A 17835-nucleotide genomic window follows, 5' to 3' on the forward strand; every position below is an offset into this window, starting at 1 on the left:
AGGAAGAGCGCGCGCTCCTGATTTATGCTGCTCCAAAGGAACCGGACACGTTTTAAAGCTGCAATTCCATTTTCTCTTCAGCTGGGCGTGTTTGATCAAATCAGAGCTTGCAAACCAAGCTCTCTGCTGCGGTCTGCATCTGAGAGGAGAGAGAGTTGTTTTTGTGGGAATGATGTAGCTCGGGAAAAATGCCGAGGTTAGCACACCCTTGTGTAAAACACATTGCCGGCATTACTTGGCACCGCTGCCTGCAGGTCAAGCTTCTGCTCATGTCAGCAGTCTTGGCTCTTCTGGAGGAAGCTTGGCAGGATGATGGAAAAAAAATCATACATCCCTCCTCAATGAATCCTCCCCTCTTTGCCTCACCCTTTGGACACCGGCAGCAGCACCATGAAGTTGGATGGTTCTACTCACCTCGGCTAGGACATCATCTAACGCTAATTTCAATCATGGTTTTCCTCCCAGGAATAAAAGATTTATTCCAAGTTTCCTTGATCTGTCTCAAAAAGTTGTGAGGAATGGAAGAGAAGTAAAGAAATAAAGCAAGTCCAACTCACCCCAGGAAAACAAGGACAGAAGGAGATAAGTTAAAATGACTTGGTTAAGTGGCTGATTAGAATTGAAAATAAATCCTGTTAATATGCTGTGATCACACACAGGTCTGCTCTGACACACTGGTACACAGCACTGCAAATTCAGCACACCTGAACAGTGACACACATCCACAGGTTGCAACATCACCTCTTCTAAACAATGCTCAGTATGCCACCAGCTCTGAGAAACTGCTGTGCAGAAGGAAAGGCTGGCTGGGTGGGACCAGGCACCATGTCCCCCCCAGGGGACACAGGGAAGGGGAAAAAGAAAATGGGATCAAGACTCAGGAAAGGAACAGGCTCCAGCAAACCACAGGGTTGTTCTGAGGTTTTATGCTGCAGTGAGGAAGTGTTCAACATCAGAGCAAACCAGGATTCAGATTTTCCTGCCCATAAAGCAGACTCTTGACTGCAAACATTCCCAGCATCAGCAGAGCTGAGTTCTCCTTCCAGCCGCGGGAGGGCAGGGCTGCTCTCACACCTCACACTGTGACACAAGCACATTTTTACATAATGCTAAGATTCTGTAACTTCAGTACCAAATACCCCTTACACGGCTTCACACAGCTTTGGTCAGAGGAAACAAAGTTTGTCTCTTTACATAGATGTCAGACAGCTGGAGAAACAAATACACAATGTGGTTCTTAGGGGAGAACTGCAAAAGAGAATTCAGTTGAGCTCTATAAACTGCAGCTGCAGTCCCATAGCCAGCACTAGGAAATTCCAAAACCAGATGAGTGAGGTGGCAATGAGATGGCAGGAAGAGCATTTACCCAGGAGAGGAAGAAAAAACTATTTACACAATGGTGTTAGGATTCTTCTTAAGCACAATCATAAGGTTTTAGTAAAAAGAAAGGACAAGTACAGAGCTCCCCCAGTTAAGATGATACACAGCAAACAGGATTTCAGGAAATGCAATTTATCTTTGCTTTAATAGGAACGAAGTGACTGATACTTGTCTGCATAAAGATGAAATTATCAATACTTGCATATACAAATCTTCAAAACCATGATCTAACATAGCTGAAATATTTATTTTAATTCCTTATTAGGTGTGCATGTTGCTACTTTAAAGCAATCAGAGGCTAAATGGAGGTCTCAGTAACCACAGTGATTTCAGCTCATATTACTCCTGTCACTGGAGTAATATGGAGAAGACTCAAACTACAAACCATATGTAAACTGCTTCTCATCCTTACAAATAACATGTCATATCTCTTTTGACTTAAAGATTTTACCATTTTTTACTCCACATGGAATAAAAATTTTAACCTATTTATTCACATTATCAGATCCAGCAATTCCAACCCAGACAAGAAAATAAAATGAAAGACACCACGCAGGCCAGTGCACAAATACAAAGCATGAATCTTCCTCCAGCCAAAAGAGAAGAATGTCCTTTTTATAGGGCTGTTACATTTGTTTATATTATTTTCATAGAGCAGATCCAAGTTCTGCATTTGGCACACATTACTCAGCAGCCAACAGAAGAATTAAATCAATCAATATAGCTGGCAATGTGCAGGCCCAAACAGCTGGCCAGAGCAGTTGTGTGTGCAAACACGCACTGCGTGCTCTGCTAATCCATGCACACATGCAAATGCACAGCAGGAAAGTTTAAATTAAGCCATGTCAGTTTAAAATACCTCAGGTTTCAGAACTGCACCTAATACTCCAACATGGAGCATTTCAAGGAAGTGAAATATTTATTTGGCAACTCCAGTTTTTGTTTTTTGGCACTTCCCACCTGCCAGGCTGTAAGGGTCCATTTTATCTGAACAGAGATTTCTCTTCCACTTGCAAGGCAGCTGCCCAGGAATCAGCACCTCACAGAGCTAGGGCTGGCAAATGAGGTGAGGTAACCTTCTCAGGCTTTGCTATAGAGAAAGCAGAAGTAAAACACAGCACACAAAAGGATCTCCAGACTCCCTGAGGGCCCTGGCCTGTGTCATGCAAGGACAGGTGGAGGAAGAGCCCTCCTTTGCTCACACACCCCCCTTGAAGGGCCAAACTCCACTGTGCTCCCAAAGGCTCTTTGCCTTTCCTTACCACACCCACATAATGGCCATTCACTGGTCCTCTCCCTGTTGTGCCTTCATGACTGAGAACATCTGTGCTGAACACCTGGAGCTGTGATCCTGCACGCTCTGCTGAGAACATGGGTGCACAAAGGGGCTGGCTCCAGGCTGAGCACATTCTTGTTCAGTAGCTGCAGCAATGGAGCACTGAGGAGGGCAAAAGAGTGCAGAGAATTCAAGTGACCACAAGTGAGTTACCCTATCACCTCCTGAAATACAGAACTACAGCAGGAAAGCACCTGTAGCTCTGAGCTGCAGGGAAAGCACCCACACGCTCCGTGGGAACAAATGGAAAGCTGCTCACCTCACACCTCTGCCACTGTTCTGGAAAAGCAGACCAGAGCTGCCAACCACTATGCTGGGAATTAAAGAGAAATAGGGAAGGGTGGAGGAAATGAAGAACCAGTTTGCACTGACACTGAGGTGCAGGGCTGTGGGATCAGTGTGATACTCCCAGCCAGGTTTTCCTCAGGTCCCTGACACTGCTGGGATGGTCCCTGCTGACCTCAGGGATGGATGGCACCTTGCTTTCCCAGGTACCAGCTGTTAGATACAGCACCCTGTGCCTTGTCAGCATGAAGGTTCAGGATGCCATGAAAAAGAATTAGTAAAGTTTAAGCAAGCCCCTCTCCCCTCCAAGCCTGTTGTGTCCCAGTCAATGGACAAGACACCACACAGAGACAGATGAAGTCAGTAACAGGCAATGTTAAACTACTCCCAAAGAAACCTGAGCTTGAGCCAATATCCACAGAAGACACTGTGAAACATTCTTCTTCAGCAGGTGTTGGACAAGAGTTATCACTCATCACTCATTACTACATTAAATGGAGAGGGATAAAAATTCCCAAACTAGGACCCTTGGGGAAACAACACTTTACGTGGAGACAGAAGGTTTAGCATTAGAGTCCTGATTTAACATTACTTTCACAGGCAATTGTTAACCAGGAGCAAACCCACTGAAGGCAGTGGACTTACTCCAGGGTAAAATCTGCACAACTGAGAGAAGAGACAGGGTCAGCATCAAATGGGGATAGCAGAGGCAGGGATTTTGAGAACTGCCTGTGGAAAAATGTTCACACATACTTTGCACACATCATTGTTATGATAAATTTCTTGCATGAAGTACTCAAAATGTGGGCTTGAACTTGCTAACTCCAGCAGTAGGAGAACAGACTCACAGAGCAGATCCTCAGCTGGAGTAAATCAACATAACCCTATCAAAACGAAGAGAACTACGTTGATTTATAGCACCAAAAGATCTGGTCTGGAGGCATTCAAAAACTGTATATGGAAAATAAACCCATCAAAAAACAAAACCAAGAGGAAAAACACTGCTTCTCTATACTACAAGGCAACTTTGGTTTTCTTTCCCTTACTCATCAGACTCCTCTGGGAGTTGCTCACAAAGCTTTCTTACATTGCTATCCATCTAGTGTCAGGTTTCACTCTCACCAGCCTTTCAGTTTAGGGGCTCCCTTGCTGATTAAGTGACCTAGAGTGTCCTGAAAAGACAGGTGTCTGCTAAGGAAGGCAGGAGCTTCTCTTGAAATGGAAAATGTAAACCTCTTGCCTCTGAATTATTTTAAGTTTGAAATTAAGGGGCTCTTAGGCAAAGATATGGGAGTAGAAATAACAGCTTTTTATTAAGAAAAATAAAAATGCATTAATCCAAAACAACACTGACAGAGTCAGAATATGACCTGAACCCTGTGGGTCAGGGTGGTGCCACAGTCCCATTAAATGGTGGCTGCAGGCCTCCTGCAGTGACAGGTGTGGTTCTGTTGAAATAATGTTCCCATAGAAAGGGTGCAGGTTTCTTCTGAAGGTCCAGTGGTGGTGCAGATGGGCCTGGTGTCCCAAAGGTCAGGTTATATCCAGGCAGGAATTCTTGGTTCCTGCTCTGGGCAGAGCATCTCCCATTGGGATGATGTAATTTTACCAGTCATGCAGTTTAACTCAGTGGCCCATTAACAGAAGGTATCTCCCCAGAAGGAGGATGGGTTGTAGAAGAGATAAACAAAACTGCTCCACCTGGTTTGAACAGGTGGCCCATTACCAGAAGATAACTGGTTCTAACAGATGGCAATAGAATACACACCCCCAGCCACATCTTGCATTTGCAACCTAAGACAGAGTAATTCAGTAATAGTCCAGACTCTAGTCACTGCCTCTCTAGGTAGCTATTTGAAGCCTGGTAATTTTAAACCTTATATTTAAATCTCCATCATCTACCAAAACACAAATTTTGAGATTTAACTGACTGTGCTTTTGAAGTACTGAAAGCAGCAGGTGGGCTCTAAGGAAGCAATTCTTTATAAACATCATGCTGCCTAAGTAATGGTAGCTGTTTAATCCTATGGTGGTTAATGGCTGGAGAAGAGCACGGGACAATTTATAAATTCCAAATATGGTTTTTCAAACAGAATTCTGGCCTCCAAGAACAGCAATGTGATATATGGAGCAGATGACGCTGATTACGCCTCAACTCCTCTCGTAGAGCCTGAAGGAAAGATCTGAGGCTATTCATAACCCAGGACTGTTTAGCAGCCTAATCTTCAGATTGGAAACACCTTGAATCCCTGGGGTCAATTTAGCTATTCATCCTTTCCATGTACAATAGGAGCATTGAAATTGGGAGCCATTTCTGAGGATGAAAGCTCTGCAAACAGCACAGGAAGCACATCTTGGACCAGGGGATACAGATCAAGGAGTTTTATGCTGTTCACAGATACCCACAGCCTGGGGACACCTGGGTGCTGCCCCAAACCCAGACACAAGCCCTCCTACAAAGCTGAGAACTGTTTTCTGTTAATGTATTTGTGCCTTCAGCTTCCTTCCTGCAAACAGTCTCCCTGTGTGATGCTGGGCAGCCTCTCTATGTGCTGCTCCTCTCCAAACTGAAGATTTTCAGATTACACTAGTGATTCTGAGAGTCCCTTGGAACACTCCTATCCTAGCAAACACGCCGGGGATTGACTAGCAATCACTAAAAGGAAGAACTGTGACACATTTGAGAAGGGTCACCAAGAACATTTCTAACTGCCTTCTTACATTATTATAATAATGCTAAATGAAATATGCAGTAGCCAAAAACTCACAAACACTTCATCCCTAACACCTTGGACAGGTATGAAAAGAACACAGACCATGTCTTTGGGTGTCTGTGCTGCAACTGAAAATGGAAGAGCAACTAAACAAACAGCAATGGATGTTGATTCATACAGCAAATCTAAATGAAAAACAGCATTAGCAGCTGACACTGGGGGGGTTGTTCTGTTTTGGGGGGTTTCAGTAAACATCCAAGCAATGAGTCTGACCTGTACTGATGATGCCCAGGGCACAGCAGAGGCTCTGTTTATCAATCCTGGAGCCAGGACTAACCCAGTACTTCCTAGTGTGCATAGCAAAAAACCCAAATGTGCACGAGATGAAACAACCTCACAAAGAGAACAAGGGAAAGCTTGAAAGTGATGTCCCTTCTAAATGAACTGGAAATAAAATGCACTTACCGCTTTGACAGCAAATCACCAGGTAATTGTTCCTTCCCACAGACATTATTGTAACATAGACAAAAATTGGTCACCATTAAACAAAGTTTACTCAGTGGCATTTTTACTGTTCTGCTGATGGGCCAGTTAAGAAAACACTGAATAAATTATGAAACAATAGAAGGAAGATGGCTCTTTATAAGCTGTGTTCGATATAACAATTTTAAAAGGCTATAACACAAGCTTATTGAATTTGGCAGGGCTTATAAATCCTAACTCCCATTATGTGCTGCAACTTAAAAGAAGTATTCTTCACTTTGTCATTGGAAAATTCAGGTTTAAGTGGTCCCAGTGCAAAATGATAACTTACTCACATGCTTGAATGTTTCCATGCACAGACCACAGGTCAAACATCTGGTTAAATGCAGCACTCAGTACTGCAGCCTGTCTTGTTCATGTTTGTGTGAGAATTGGTTTCTACATACCCAGCAGGCCAAATATTTCTCTCATTTGAGATTTCATTGGCAGTGCTGTTTTGGTGGAGGTTTTTAAGGGTTTTTTAGGAATTTTGACCCTCTTGAGCAGATTTCTATGATTTGGTGATGCAAAACCTCAAAGGAGTGCCAGAGCATTCCAGCTGGGATGCCCATGGGCACACAGAAGGCAGTGTAGTGGCAAACAAGCCACCAGAGGGTGTTTGGGGACCCTTTGGTGCTGTTGCAGGAACTGAAGCAGTTGCCTACAGAGCCTTTCTGGCAGAGTGATCTTGTTTTGTGGAGTAATGCTCCCAGTAAATAACCCGGCCTTGCCAGATGTTCTCCTCCTCCAAAGATCATGAGATCTTCAGAGCCCTGATCTGCAGCAGGCAACAGCTGAGACCCAAAATGAGCTGGCCACAAGGCCAATTGCAGAAATAAGCCTGTACAATTTCAAAGGGAAGGAGGGTCTTTCCCCCTTTCCTTACATAAGCATGCTAATATGAAGCTGCTCCAAACAGACAACTCTTCTAGAATATTCTCTTACAAGTATATGCAAATCATTCAGAGCAGAACAGGACTGGATCATTTAACATTGATTTTGAAAGTAATACAAATTTGAAATATGTTAGAGGCTTAACCAGTGGAAGCTGCTAGAAATGCAGCTGCTCCAAGGCTGAAATGCCAAACTGTGACACGAAATAAATTATTCCAAAATTTGCCAAAAAAGCCTGAAGATTTCTACTTTGCTTTCATTCCATAGAAGATATACAGCTCTGCACAGACTTCAAATGAAAAGATACAAATATTTTGTACTAAGAAACTCACATCATCCTACTGTATTTTTCATTAATTTCTGCTTTGAATTTGCAGCTGCAAAACTGAAACAAAAATCCATGTTGCAATGACTGTGAATAAGATCTTCCTATAGAAGAATATTAACTTGAAAAGACTTAAACAGAGAAGGACATGAACAAAAGACCAATAGGATGTGATTTTAAAAAAATCTGCACATCTTTAACATTTTCTGAATCAAGTCAATGTAAATTTTAATGGCTCCAGTTATGGATATCTATGTACATATAGCTTTGTATCACTGCACAAAAAATGTGTTTTCACTTTGGCTGATAAATGTGGACTTTGACAGGGACTAGGATGAGGCATCTATTTTTAAATCTCAATAAAGCTTGCCAGAGTTCTGTATTCTAGATCTACCTTGAACAAAACACAGCACCATTTAAAAAGAGGGATTAGAATATCCATAAAACAGTCAAATCTGTTTCTCCAGTGACACAAATAGTTAAACTAGAAACCAGAAGTTCAGCACTTGTGCACACTAAGTCAAGTGACATTCCAGGTTTACAGCAGAAGATCAGTGATGCTGTGATGCCTCCTGGGATGGACTGGCTTCTGAACACCAGCCTTCAGTTAAGAGCTTTCTTTCAATACACACAATAATATTTGGACAGCTCCAATCGAGCAGGATTTACTGCTCTGCTCCTACACCCCCCTCCCTCTCCAGGATGAGTGCTTTTGAAATACTAATGATTTTATAAGCCTCCTTCTTTTGGTGAGGCACAGAGAGAGTAACAGCTTTGCTCAAAGTCAAGTGAAGTGAGAGAAAGTGATATTCTTCCAGGTCACACTGAAAAACCAAGCCAGCCAAAGAGCTGCATTCAGAGCATGAATCTCAGCTCTGATCCAGGAGCTGCTGAAGCTGATGCAAGACTCTCTGCTGACTTTAGTGGGCAACAGACCAGGGCCCTTTGGCCTTAACCCATGGGTTAATCCTTGGCACAAGCCTGAAGATAAGTAATTGCAGAGCAGCCACACTTCTTAGTAAGCAGCACATCACAACAACAGCCAAATTTGCTTCACGTGGGCTGCGAACGTGCAGTGCACTGAAAAACACAATTGTCATTGTTATCACCTCGTTTTAACCCTTCCAAGTCTGACATTGCAGTCTGCTGCTTTGACAAACAGCCTCCCTGTGGACGTGCCCTGCCACACTCCCTCTGCTATCACAGGGTCAGACACTGCCCAGGATCCACAAGCTCTGCTGTTCTCAGGTTTAACAGACAACTGAAGGACACTCAATCCCTGCTACCTTCTCACACAAAATGTAATGAAACTCTTTAAAATTCAGGTAGACTGACAAGTTTTTACATGAAACCAGACTAAATTAAGGTACAAACTGTAAAGAGGGAGATTTTGCTCTAAGCTTTCGTTTTGTTTATTTCAAAACAAATATTCCCTATAAAGAGCACTGAATTCCTATACATCTGAGAGTCCAGCTGTATTTTCATTTAAGGTAATCACATTAGCCCAGACACTGACTGGATGCTAACAAAACCTTTTTTTTGAAATGTGCTCTAAATAACACATTTTGAGACGTTGTTAGACTAAATGCAAACAGAACTTGAGCCCTGACGTGCTCCACACATTAAAAAAAAGGATTCCTAGAAGTTGCACTTTATGGGACATATCACACACTGCTGACGTCCCTGGATGCTCTGCCAGAGCCAAGATTAACAGCCCATCTGAAAGGCTGAAAATGTTTAAGAACTGAAAGGCTCGTGCTGATGGCTGAGCTCCCTCATGTTCCACTGAGATCAATGAATTTGAAAGCATTTGGCATCTTACATGATGGGTGAGCTCTGCTCCAGCTACCAAATCTTGATTAGTCCAAAATAGAAGAACTTTGAACACAGTCTTGGAAGAACACAGAGGAAAATGTGAGCTGTCATGGAAGAGAAGTAAATCTCTTCCCTGTCAGCCACAGTGAATCTTTCTCATCAGCTTTCTCTTTCTCCCCATGACCCCAAGGAGGAAAAAAAAAAGTAAAAATTTAAAAAAAAAAATCTATTTTAATGGATAAGCTGGGACCACCTGACAGTGTATTTCTGACCAGCTATTCCCACCTCCTGGGAATTTCAACAAACATCATAAACAAAACCAGGTGGGAAACTGGTTTCATTTATTTTCATTTTACAAAGAAGTTCAGACTGAAATGGAGTTGTTTACAAAACTACAGGACTTTGAGGGGCCAGAAGAAAAAACTATGTCAATCTGAGATCCACAGTCCACATCTCACTAAAAGCAGGAGTATATTTATGTAACGTGCCCAGAATTAGCAATAAATAAAGAAACTCTGTTAAGATGCAGAGGCAAAAATCCTAGTTTACACAGCTGCACCAAGCCAAAGCATTTCATAAAACTATGCAGTACCTGAAAAGCTGAATTGCAGCCTCCTACAAAGTTGAGTTTCACAGCAGCTTACAGCAGGATGTGAGGGTGAACAATACACAGTTGTAACTGCAAAATCAATTAGAAAGAGGTGGAAGTAAGAAGGTGGAATTCAGCCTGAATAGAGAGATAACTTGGAACACGAGTTCAGGTGATTTAAAACAAATGTTTCATCCCCCTGAGAAGATGGAGAGTACCACTTGCATTATGTGAAGCAGGGCTCAGACTGAAAACAGAACATCAGCTAACTGGTCATCCTGAGTATTCCTCAGAAATCTCTCTCCAAAGCATGTCTCAAAGCATTGAAACTATAGGTGGGAAATACAGGATGAAAACACTCCTCTCAGAGGTTGAGAGCCATCTGTGGCAGCTCTGCAGCACCAGCAGGAGCACGAGAGGCTCCACAACCTCCCCGAGCTCTCAGCTTATCAATGGGTGGATCGGTACTGCAGAGCCCTTAAGCACAGGGCAGAGCCTTCAGTGGGTTTCCATTTTCCTGACATGACAGTAAGTGCATGTCAAAGAGAAAATGGCAACAGTCCTTTAATCAAAGCAAGGAGCAAGTTTTCACCAGCCGAAAACACAGATTAAGACTTAACTCTGATGAAGCTGCTGTCAGACCAGTAAGATTGAAAAAAGATTCACATCCTTGCAGAAGTAGCCTAGAAAATGTCATTTGAGAGGAAAAATAGTTTGCCAGCACAAGCTGATCTGTGTGCAGCTCCTCTGCCATTTTTCATGCAGATTCAGAAAATGCAATTTCATAAGAAAAGGAAAAATTACCACTTCATAAGAGCTGCAAAATTCAAAACAGCCCCTTTGCATCATTTAGCTGAGCAAAGGAGCTTAAAAAATACATTAAATTTAAATTTACTTTAATATCCTGGCAGATTGCTGGGGTGGTACGGACAGTCTTCCCCACAATTCAGAATCAAATCACACTGCAAGTTGCAGAGTGTCCTGAATACTCTATTTTATTAGCACATAGAAAGGCAGCACTCAGTACCAAATAGCTTTCCCTCGAGCTCCTCAGGCAGTGATGTGCACATCCCACCTATGCAGCTGCACATTCACCAATGTCTTTGTGTTATTTCATTTTCAGGAGAAAATGTGCGGATTGGGCAGAAAATGGACAGATTTCCAGAGTCTGAAAGCGACCACTGTCCCAAGAGTACAGCTGTGGATGGATTAAGGAAAGGTTGGGCTTTGTGTTGCCCCACATCAGGCAATGCAGGGAGGAAAGGGGCAATATTTGTCTGAGCAGCTCCACCATCACCCTGCAGAACTCCAGTGTTATTTCTCCTTTCATGGCAATAAATTAATCCTCAAGTTTCAGCCACAGGAAAGGTTCTCCATAAAGGCTGTATGAGTGTATCAATTCCAAATGTTTGCAGGTCACATAACAGAGATAAAAACAGAAAAGAAAGGAAGATTGGAATGAGAGTCCAGAGGAAAGTGCAGTGAATGGCTGAAGGTGTCCCCAGTGTGTGGAGCACTCCAGGCTTTCCCCCAGCACTGCTGAATTTTGGCTGCTTCCTCCAGGGTCAGCCTGGTGGCCAGTGCAGCCACCAGAGCAGGAGGAATTTTAAGTTTAAAAGCAGCACTGCATTAAGAAGTGACCTTGGCCAGCTGCCACAGCCCCAGCTTTGCCAGAATTCCTCAATGATGCAGCACCTCCCAGGCACATCACCTGAAGGCAGCTGTGGCTGCTCCCTCCCCTAAAGCTGGAAACAGACACAAGACACAGGAAGCTGATGGAAAATAATAATATGAAAAACCAAACCCATTTACACCAATATCACAAGGAACACGTAGCACTGAAAGCACCAGGTAAATTCTTGCATTTCCCAGGCTTTGCAAGAGGAAAATGTACAAGATGAGAAGAGGACCAAGAGCAGTAGATTGAAGGCTGTGTTAGAAGAAAGGCAGATGGACTGCTCTGTCCTAATATGCAAAACTTTTGGTTGATCTCTTCTTTGGTGTGAATGTTCTGAAATAAGACATAAAATAAATTTCACAAAGATTACCTGGTTTCCCTGTGCCTCAGTTCTCCACCTACAGCTCCCTAAGCAGCAGGGTATGATACACATGCTAAATGTAATCATGCAGTTCTGTACAAAAGATCCACACAGGGACTTCATAACCCCCAGAGAAACTATACCCAGCAGCTCCTCTCTCTGAGATTTTTAAATAGATATGCCAAGGGTTCATGCAGATCCCAGGAAGCACAATGATAATTTTCAGCAATGAAAATTAGCCAACTATTTCTTGTGAAGTATTCCAGGTACATGCTCAGATTTTAACTTGAACAGATTTTTCAGCACAATGTGATAGTACACAATGGGTTGTAACAATTTATGCCAGCTGAAGTTCTAATCCTGGACAGAACTAACCCTGGAGACATTACTTAAAATAAAAATAAAATCAAACAAAATAAAACCCAAATCCACACCCACCTCCATAATCTCAAGACAAACAAGTTTAAAGAAAACAGGCACCATCCCAGGTGTGTGTTTAAGGCCTCTGACTGCAAGTCTTGAATATATCTGTCCTCCAAGTTCTGGCAGCAAGCTAAGCAAGCTCTCTCACACCAGAGGTGTTACAAGGGAAGGAACACAGCCTCAAAAATAAATCATTAATGAGCTGGGTGTATTGTTGTGCAACTCAAGAGCACGTGGTGTACCTGGCATCCACCTTAGAATGAGAGGGCAGAGATGTTTGTTACTGCACCTAACAGCCACCACTCATTCAACAAAGCCTCCCTCTGCCATCTTTTCCAATTTCTGGCCTTTTGTTTTTTAATATGCTTTGAGTGGGGCATTTCCATGTCCAGATGTCACCCATGCAAGCTCCCAGGCAGGTGCAGCACTGACCAACAGCTGAGCACTGCATTCCCTGGAGAGGAAATGCAGCTGCTCTGCTGCTTTGCTGCAGCTGCACTGCTGCTCCCCCAGCTCGTCCTGCTCCCTTGACTTCTGCAGGGCAATAAAGAAAAAAAATCACATCTTCACAGTGAGCATCATCCACACCCACAGCAGGAGCCAGGCTCAGGCAACTGTTTCCTATGGATCTCATTTCAGAAAAAGCCAGGGATTCAGGACCAGGAGCTACAGCAAAGGTGTTGCCATCATTCCAACACTCCTCTTTGATCCTGGTGTTTATTTACATCTTTGGAGAACAAGAAGTTAATTCATCAGCTATTTCTAACATCTCGTAAGTGTGGCTTATCTTTGCCTGAAGTTTTGACAGTGATCTGAAGAACAAGCTGGACAATCCCATTAATCAGTGATTCAAGATCCAAGGACCTCAAAGTACTTTACAGAAAATAAAATGGGCAACATCCATAGAAGATAAGTGTCAATTTTATAGCATATTTTACAGCAGGGTAGAAATTAACATAGAATAACAGAATTACCAAGAACATTACCAGAGCAAGGCAGGAATAAAATGAAAATTTGATCCTCATTTCCCAGCACTGTTTGAGCAACGCTGCTTTCCCTGCTGTGCAATTACTGCAGAATCCTGCTTGTCCTCACTGTTGCAGAAACTGAGGAGAGCTGCTCAGAAGCACAGCTCATAAGAGATAAACAGGAAAGCATTTCTGGTGAAAATTCAAAATGCCAACAAACAAAAAAATCCCATTTGGCAGAAGAGATATTTTCATTTGGAAACACTGTGGATCTTAGGGGAGTTGTAGGCTGGCCCATGGAAGCTGAGCATCTGCTGCTGAATGGCTGCATTCTTACCCTGCCATAGCTTTTCTTGCTTAAGATTGCAGGACCAGAGTCTGCAGAAATGGGAGACTGCACAAAAATAGGTATTCTGGGGAGTTCAGATATGGAGAATATAACATGTAATATCTCGGAAGCAATTTGACATTTCACAAAGGAAGCACACTCTGTTTCTGAAAGAAGTACTTCAGATCTCAAAAAAAAGGATTTTATTTTTTAAAAATGGACAAAACTTTTTGCAGAAGGCAAATTTTTGTACTCCTCAAAAACCAATGATTGCCTGGAAATATAACTGTATTGCCTGTGAGTATTGTTTTGACCTTTTAAGCATCATTCTGAGCATTTAAGCTAATGCTTGGGACCAAAAATGGAAGTTCTACACCTTAAAAAGCCACCATTTTTATGTAACATATAAGGTTAAGAGAGTTCACTATTTTTCTCATAAATTCTATTCCTTTCTCCCCCAGCCCTTCCAGTAGCCTGAGTCTCTCTGACTGTTGTGTCCACGTCCTGCAGTTTCATATCTAAACTAAACCCTGGGCACAATGACAGCACAATGAAGCCCTGATCAAGCACTCTGAGCTCTACTGTAAATACATGAGATGGGAAGATCTCATCCTATGTGCCCTCTATAAGCTCTGGATCAAGTCCAGGACAAAGAGAAGTTTATTAATGCACACAATTCCTACTGGCCTTTGAGCTCTTTGGCAAAAATTGTTTTACACGGGCCCCTGTGGAGACCGAATGAGCAGTATTCAAATATTTACATCGAACAACAGAGTTAATTACACTTCAAGACATCAGTAAGATTCACTCTGCTGCAACCTCAGCAACATACTCCAGGAAAGCAGCAACATAAACCATTTTCTGCAGTCGAGGCGGGCAGCTTTCCATCTGGGTTTCAGCTAAGGCAGGAATGTTTCTGTCGACAATAGAACCTCACTAATCAGCACTTCACTAATCCACACATTTTATTAACTTCGCCAAAAAACTCACAGCCTCTCCCAGCCCCTCAGCACAGATTTAATAGCAGAGACCTCAAGCAAAGTCTTGCATTCCCCAAACACATTTTTTTAGCAAGTGTTACGTTAATTTGAGTCAGACATTACAAAGCAGTTTGATAAATAATTTGAGCAAAACTAGTTGTCACTGACAGATCCAAATCTTATGCATATCTGGAGAAGAGAACCCATGGCAACTTGAAGTTGAATCTACAAAAGAATATTTTATCAAAAACACTTAATCCTTAGTATCTCTCAGGATTTGGCCCTCTGTGAACAAAACAACATGCTCAAATGAAATTTACTTCCTTCCAAGTTAACACTGCATTTGCCCACTTAACTTACTGGCTCACAAATTCAATAACTTTCAAAGAAATCTCCCTCCAGCCACTTTTGACACTTCATTCTTCCTTTCACAGAGCAGTCTGCATCCTATAGATGTAAGCCAACAGGAACAGCAAAGCCAAAACAAACATTAAGCTGTAGTCTGGAATGAAAAGCTCTGTCCATGCCAGTGTCTTACCCCTGTGTTTAGAACTTTTCATACCTCTGTGCCCCAACCATGAGTGCTGAATGTCTGCAGCTATGGCAGCTTCATTTTTCAAGCCCACCACAGATTATCCACATGCCACCACTTTAAAAATCAAACTAACAGACAGCACAACATTCATTATCCTTCCACTTCCAAGGGTTTTTTAAACAAGTGTGGAGATAACCAAACAGACTAACTTGCTGGGTTTTTTTTCTTCCTCATCAATTAACCTTGCAATTGATAGAGAATATGAATAATACCATGTATAAATTATCTACAGGCATTTGTAGAGGAAAATAAAGGAAACTCATCTACTGAAAACTAGTAAATTGGATGGCATTTATGCTGATCCATTCCTACATTTTTGTGCGGAATATCTAACATAGATAAGAATGTAATTTAAATAAAACATTATTTCCTTAGTTGTGATTTCTGTTAAGACAGAAGGGAAGACTCAGCAAACAATGGAGTCCTGAGAGGAGGGGAGGAAGCTGTGGTCTCACATGTTCAGTCCAAAAGCTGCAGAGATCCCTGCTCCGTGGGACACCCTCTGCACTGCCCCAGCCAGAGCAGCACAGCCCTGGGCACTCCTACACAAGCTCACTTACAGAGCTCATCTTCCATTAGCATCTGCTGCTCAAAGAGAAGGAGGAGGTAGATACAAACCCTTAGTTTGTATCTACCACCTCCATCTGGTTCTGCCCTAGTAAAAACCTTATTTCCTCAGCCTAGCAAAGTTCAGATGGACACATCAAAAGCACAGCTCCTCCAGAGCCCTCAGGCCTGGCAGCACTCCTAGCTGAAGATGCATTGTGCTGGATTTACAGTGAACAGTGCTACAAACCTCAGGAATAGAATAATTTATGTCTGTTAATGATCTAATGTGTTTATTATATAGATCTGGACATGTTAAATTAAATTACACTCTTAGAGTAAGGGGGCACAGAGGAAACTCTGATGAATCATAACTCTGAGACCAACAGAAGTAACTCTTGTACCAAGCAGCAACATTGACTGCACATTCCCTCACTATCATCATCTCTACTCCAAGTCAGGATTTCTGTTCAATCCTTGCAATTAGCTCAGTAGGTCAAAACTGGAAAATACCATGTTGCATTTGAAGAGCTGAATGTCCTTGAGAGTTAAAGCAATGTTAGGATGTTTAGACTTTCTGCCTATACTTGAATGACACTGGAAAGACAGGCTCTGTGCATCACTAGAGGCAAGATCCACACACCCACCTGTATGTCATTCTCAGCTTCCCACTGATGTTTACAGAAGGATATTTTGATTTATTCAAAGAGATGCCCTGTAAAACACCCACCTCACCAGAAGAGACATGATACTGTGGCAGGCACTGACTCTGCACATCTTTATCAGTTACCCCCAAACTGTGTGTTGTCTTAATTTTGGAAAACTTCTCTGCTCCTTGCCTCTTCATTTGAACTGTATTTAATAATAACCTCCATTTTGACTTTCTGTAGCATACACTGCCCACGAGTGAAAAATCAGAGGTGCACAACTCTTCCATATGAGAGGGAGATGTTGTCAGGATTCCAGTGAAATTAATTGTCCCATACACACAAAGCTGCTTGGCGTAATGAGGAAGTGAACAAACAACTCATTCTCCTGTTTAAACTTAACCCCAGGTATTCCTTTTCAGAAGACAAACCTTCTCCCCTCACTGGTAGACAAGGAACAGAGGTACTTTGTAACAACCCTTCCCAAATCTTTTGAGGCAGCAAAAAATCCCTTCTTAAAGGTTTGCTTAAATGTCTCCTGAGTTCAGGTGTCTGATCTTACCCTGACATGTTGGCTCCTTTCTTCTCTTTTATCCTCCTTACTGGATAAAATTCCACTTTTCATTATTATGAATTATGATGTCACAAACACACCTCACTAGGTTGTTCTCTGTTGTTCTCTGTTTTTAGAACCTCAGAAGCTTTGATCAGACCAGTCTGAGATCAATGAAAGAGGGATTCCTACCATGATCTGCTGAAATCACGGGGCTTTGTTGCATTGTAGTCTTAGCTGAGCACAAAGAACAGATTTGACAAAACCATCTCACCTAAGGCAACCTGCCTGGTATCCAAAATAATGGGAACCTACCCTGAACTGCCACACTAATGGAAATCCTTCTCTGGCATGGCTATTTCAGTCAACTTCAGTACACACAGCATGATGCATATGGCAGAGACTTCCTCTATTATAGAGGATCAAGAGCCTCTATAGAGTGTAAGTGATATTAAGGAAAAGATCAAAATAAAAATGTGTCTACAGATGACTTGAAATAATCTACCAATTGATTTGAGAAATTTGCAGACTCCACCATGCCTCTGAAAAATGAAGGTGGTTTTACACCTCTTCTACTTTATGTATTACACCCCATTTGTTCTCACTACTCCAAACTGCATTGTAAGTTTTCAGGTAAACTGAGGCAGAGGCAGGATGCCAAGGCCATATTCTGTGTGCAGCCACAGATGCTGTAAGCACATAAACACCCACCTCTAAACAGGCACTGAATTTATATAAACATACACACACATCTAAATTCATGTTATAAACAGAGGCAGACCACACCTCAGCCTTCCAGTCTGCACAGAATTCCAACTCCCACACCACTGGGAATTTCAAGATATGTTCAAACATGAAGTCTGTCCTGGGTGTGCTTTGACCTCTGAATTTTTGAG

The sequence above is a fragment of the Zonotrichia leucophrys genome, chromosome 18 (genome assembly GCF_028769735.1).
Source record: "Zonotrichia leucophrys gambelii isolate GWCS_2022_RI chromosome 18, RI_Zleu_2.0, whole genome shotgun sequence".
Classification (NCBI taxonomy): domain Eukaryota; kingdom Metazoa; phylum Chordata; class Aves; order Passeriformes; family Passerellidae; genus Zonotrichia; species Zonotrichia leucophrys.